The following is a 5,815-nucleotide window of genomic DNA, read 5'->3' as shown; positions in this document are numbered from 1 at the left end:
TTCTTATCAAGTATTGTAGCCTCCTCCTTTGTTTCCCCTTCCCATCCCTTCCCAGCCTCCCTCCGGCCCCCCACCCAATCCTCCCCCCCATTAATTTCTTTGTTAACAATATTATATGGGTAAAATAAAATAAACTTTTCCATCTCAGAACATTTTTTAATGTTTTTATTGTAAAAATACTGTATAGCCGGGTTAAAGTTACATGAGCAAGGATATGAGTGCATTTCTTATCAAGCACTGTTAACTCCTCCTTTGTTTTTCCTCTACCATCCCTTCCCCTCCACCTCCACAAGCACACTTTTCATCCCCACACCCCCACACCCCCCAACATATTGTGTTGTGCATCTCATTGTTACAATGGCTCAACTTTTATATCTATTTAAGCATTTTGATTTTTCCCTTTCCTTTCGCAAATTAGAGAAGTGTATATACAGGATGTAGGTGCACCAACATTAAATCCAGTGAAAACTGGGGTTACACTGTGGGGGAGGACCATATAAAAAACAAAAACTAAACACATCGTACATGATAAATATGTTAGTAACAACAGTAAGAAAGAATAAAAAAAAACACTACTGTCCTTATCTTGGGGTTCATTTAGCTTAACATCATCTTATCTAGTAATATGCATATAGCTTTTGATCTTTTCTGCTTATCCCAGTTTTCTGCTTATATTATTTATTGCAAGTAAGGGATACCTTGGGGCATATGTTTCTTTGGACTTGGCTTACTTCAGTAAATATAATTTTTTTTCCAAGTCTTTCCATTCCCTAACAATTTGGGCGATGCCATTCTTTCTGATGGAGGCATAGAATTCCAATATATATATATATGTATATATATATATATATATGTATATATATACATATACATATACTATATACATATATATGTATATATGTATATATACACATTCCAATCTATATTTATATTTATGTATATAAATATACATATATAAATATATATATACATATATACAAATATATATACATATGTATGTATGTGTAGATAGAAAGAAACATACATACATACATATATACATACACACACACACATACACACACACACACACACACAAAATTTTCTTGATTCATTCATTTACTGAGGGGCATCGGGGTTGGTTCCATATCTTAGCTATGGTAAATAATGCTACAATAAACATAGCTCTGCTGGTAGTTATAGTATGGTCTTGTTTGATCATTTTTGTGAATGCCCAAAAGTGGGATTGCTGGGTCCTTTTGAGGAACCGCCATACTTCTTTCCAAGTGGTTGAACAAGTTTTCATGCCCACCAAGAATGGAGTAGGTTCCCTTCTGTCCACATCCCCTCCAGCATCTGTTGTTGTAATAATGTGGAAATCTTCATCAATTTGCATGTCATCCTTGCGTAGGGGTCATGCTAATCTTCTCTATATTTTTCCAATTTTAGTGTATGTGCTGCCAAACTGAGCACAGAACATTTTGGAATTGATTTTTCTAAAGTAGATAATTCAACAAAAAATAAGTTCAAAAGACGTCGTGAAATTTTAGAACCATATATTTCTTAAATAAGCACACATTTAAGAATAAAGTCAAGTTAGATATGTCAAAAACAAAATAATTCCAGATATTTGTTGTTCAAGTGATGTGTAAGGATAGAAATTCATTATTCTATACATGGCATCTGTCATAATGAGCACTGTAGCAAGTGCTAAGTTTTGTTAAAAGTTTTATTGTTTTAAATATGTTTAATATTTGGCATTTGCTTATATATGCCAAAATTAAGACTGTTCGGCAGGTCATAAAACTTTTCCATAAAGTATTTAAGATTTATGGTAGCAGACATATACTACTAAGTATGAACATTTCAGAGTTTTTAGAAACTTTACTATGAGAAGTTACAAAATCTGTGTAAAGAAACAGTGAAGAGTTACGATTTTAACTACACAGTTTCGGTTAAAACTTGAGGGCTTCCTTTTCATGTTAGTGAGGAACAAATGATGATATAAGCCATATACAAATGATGAGATGAGCCATAAAGAAAGAGTAACCTTAGTGGGTAACTTTGAAGGCTACTCGTAGCCTACAAAACTCTTGTGAACATCATAATCTTAGTCAGTTTTAAATGTACAGGAATATGAGTAAATAGTAAAATCTAATATGTAAAACACTTCAAAACCTGGAAACACTGGTGTTTGGTTTTTATTTTATTAACCATTAATATTTAATTATTAGTTTTTTTTATTTGTAGCATTGTTTTCCTTTTTGTAATAGAATACAACTTTTCATAACTCATCATCAGGAGGTACTTTGAGAATGTTACTGGGATGTCCACACCATTTTTTATAGGTTCATGTGAATGTAAAAAGAGAAAAATTAGAAACAAAATATTGATTTAAAATTTTCTAAAGTAGAAATATGAATCAGAAGTGTTGATCAATGTCTACACCTAAAATCTTAGTCCTAGACTGAAGCAGTGTCTTTACAGAATTGAGGCTACAAATGTGAGAGCTGTGTTTTGTTTAGTTTTTTGGTTTGGTTTTTGTTTTTGTGGGGCTTGAACTCTGGAACCTGAGTGCTGTCCCTCAGCTTTTCAGCTCAAAGATGGTGCTACCACTTGAGCCACTGCACCACTTTTGTCTTTTTCTTCTTATATGTTGCTGACGAATCAAACCCAGGACCTCATGCATGCAAGGCAAACACTCTACCACTGAGCGACCTTCCCAGCTCCTGAAAGACTGTGCTTTAAGAAATAATCTAAACAATATTTGCTTTCTGCTTTGGGTTATATAATGAAATATATGAATATCTTTTTATATTTTTGTCATTTTTATACTTCTTTTTATTGTGAAATACTGTACAGAGGAGTAACAATTACATGGGTAAGATATAATGAGCACATTTCTTATCAAGCATTGTAGCCTCCTCATTTGTTTCCCCTTCCCATCCCTTCGTGTCCTCCCCACTGTCCCCCCAACCAAAGGTGTAAAGTTCTTTTTTCGACATAAAGTATTGTACATCTCATTGTTGAAATGGGTCCTCCTGTATCTCTGTTTTAAGGATTTGTTTTTTTTCCCTTCCCCTCCACATACACCAACTTCATATATAGTGAAACCAGGGGTTATACCATAGGGGAGGGACATACAAAGCAATAAAGACATAATTTTATAAATATGTTAGAATCAATCACATGAAAGATCTCTCTCTCTCTCTTTTGTCAGGTGTGGTGCTTGAGCTCTAGGCCTGGCAGCTGTCCCTGAGCAATTCAGCTCAAGGCTCATGCTCTACCACTTGAGCCATAGCTCCACTTGTAGTTTTTTGGTGTTTTTTTTTTTTTATTGTGATGAAGTGATTACAAAGTTTCCCAATTTTCACGGTATTTTGGGATGATGATGCTCATTTAAAGTCACAAACTCATTCTAACTTTCCTAGAGCAAATTGTCTATCACGGTCTGTAACATATAATGGTGTACACATATACACCATACATGTGATCAGCAGCATGGGGTTATTTAATAGTGGTTCGACCAGAGGAGTGGAAGTTCTTTGTTTCTTTCTTTCTTAAGTCCTTCTGCGCGGGTGTTCTGCAGGCAGCCCCCTTTGTCTCTGGGACTCCAGCAGCCCCTGCTGGACTTGTTCAACACCAGTAAGCATTGGGGGAGGAGTCTTCGCACTTCTCTGTTATGAAGTTCTTTTTCTCTCTTTCTTTTTTGTTATTTTCCACCTCCTGTGTTTCTATGGGTGTTCATCTTTTTGTTTTTGTCGGTGTCTTAGGGAGATTAAGCTTAGGAACTCGAACTCTCTTTTTGGTTGGGGAAAGCTGTGGCGTTTCCCTACTGACCCATTGCCATCTTGGTCCCCCCTCCCATTTTCATACTTCTAAATTTATACTAACTTCAGCCACTTTATCCTTTTCAAAGTCATGAAATAGCTCTGAGAATTTGCTTCTGTGAAGATTGTTTTTGCATTTATTTCTTCTGCTCTCTATCCATTCCCTACTCTCCAGTTAGAATAATTTCAAATAGTAAAAATGAAAAAAGAGAAAAAAATCATGGTGAAAAAATAGATGTAGAAAATTCACTGGATTTTTCTGACTACTTCAACCAATGTGAACTATTGGGGAAAACATGTACACCTCATTCCCACTGGTACTCAAAGTCTCTAGTTAGGCAATTCTGATGAAGACAAGGAACTAGATGAAAAAGTGAGGAATGGTATCATTTACTAGAAAAAATGGAGAAGTATCCAAGCAAATTTCTTCATTGGGCTGTTGAAAATAATCGGCTTACTACAGTGCAGGGACTACTTTCCAAAAAGGCCACTCATGTGAATACTAGGGATGATGATGATTATAGCTCTCTTCATCAGGAAGCCTACAGTGGACACTTAGACATTGTCCATGAGTTGTTGGCTCAAGGCAGTTGTTCATGCAATAACTGTGAATGGCTGGACACCCCTGCATAGTGCTTATATGTGGAATAATACCAGAGTGGCTTCTTTCTTACTTCATCATGATGCAGATACCAATGCCCAAACTTAAGAACTCTTGACAACTTTGTATCTTGCTGCTGGGAATAGAAATAACAAAGGTATGCGGGATCTCTTTCTATTGAAATATTATATCAAACCAGGTCAAGAACAACTTGGAAGAAGCTGCATTTGATATTGCCAAAAGGAAAAGTATGTATCACTACCTCTTTGAAGTTGTGGAAGGCTGCAAATATTTTTCTCCTAAGTCATAATGGTATGGTTAAGTTTCTTAAATTTCAAAAATGCCAATCCAACTTTGTGTCCGTACAAAATATTTTCACACAAAAAGCCACATTAATATCTTACTTCAAAAATTCATGGATTCCAGGCTATTCTTCCAAGTGAATTTCCGGACTTTGATGTCAAAATGTATTCAAGATTTGTTTGTATACATCAATAATGATGTCTGCAGAGTTTGTGATTTTTATAATCAGAAATAATTTTAACTTATCTGTTGAAATGAGTAATACAGAAACTAAAGATATTTCTATTTCTTGTCTGAAAAAGGATATTTTAATGTAATCTGTATTCTTTTTGTATAATATCCATAATCTATTTCATTCTCTCCTAGATATAATACTTTTAATTCTACATTTTTTCATAATATATAGGTTCATTAATAAATGTGTCATTTCAGATAGCATTCCATATAGAAACAGTTTAAGATTCCTTTTTTTTCCCTAGGTCCTTATAGTATTTTATTTCTTTGGGATAAAATGAAAATGTTATCTAATTTCAAATGTTTTGTAAAGGTTATGCTATGTAAAGGCTTTTCTAAGGTGATGATTTAATACACTGATGTCAAACTAACTTTCAATTCAATGAATTACATGTATCGTTACAACTGTATTTTTGTAATCAATTTTTAATAACTGTTTTTCATTTCTTGCATCTGAAGAATGAAAAATATGGAATATTACACAAATTTTCATATCATCCTTGTGCAAGTGCCATGTTAATCTTTGTATTGTAATTTGGGTAGACGTGCTGTTGAAGCATTTAGTATCCTCTAAATTTAAGTAGCTAATGATGCAATCTTTATACAGGCATATATCCTTGGTTGACTATTTGTAACTAGGAAACCTTATTGTTCCTAAAAATGCTATTGATATTACTTCTCTAAAATTCTGTGTATATTGGAAAAAAAAAACTTATATTGTTTGGTAGATTGCTCACATTTGCAATTTTTTTGTTAATGAGTATTTTAAGTATTTTTCATTTTAGATTTCATCATACTTTGAAGAATTTAAAGCTAGGTCCAAAGGTGATGGCTTTTCAAGTACTTATTTTTCAGCTGAGTTAGTTTG

At 33.9% G+C, this 5,815-nt stretch overlaps 1 non-coding gene and 1 pseudogene across 1 annotated transcript; both read right to left on the bottom strand.

Moving 5' to 3' along the window:
* Positions 1-1,345: 1,345 nt before the first annotated feature.
* Positions 1,346-1,452, bottom strand: LOC138826612 (U6 spliceosomal RNA). Its single transcript, XR_011371776.1, has one exon. It is a non-coding gene; the product is annotated as a U6 spliceosomal RNA (small nuclear RNA).
* A 3,958-nt stretch (positions 1,453-5,410) lies between these two features.
* On the bottom strand, positions 5,411-5,507 carry LOC138826613 (U6 spliceosomal RNA; annotated as a pseudogene).
* Positions 5,508-5,815: the final 308 nt, after the last annotated feature.

The sequence above is a fragment of the Dipodomys merriami genome, unplaced genomic scaffold (genome assembly GCF_024711535.1).
Source record: "Dipodomys merriami isolate MVZ:Mamm:240054 unplaced genomic scaffold, mDipMer1.0.p SCAF_1449, whole genome shotgun sequence".
Taxonomy (NCBI): domain Eukaryota; kingdom Metazoa; phylum Chordata; class Mammalia; order Rodentia; family Heteromyidae; genus Dipodomys; species Dipodomys merriami.
This window is presented reverse-complemented; position numbering and strand designations above follow the sequence as displayed.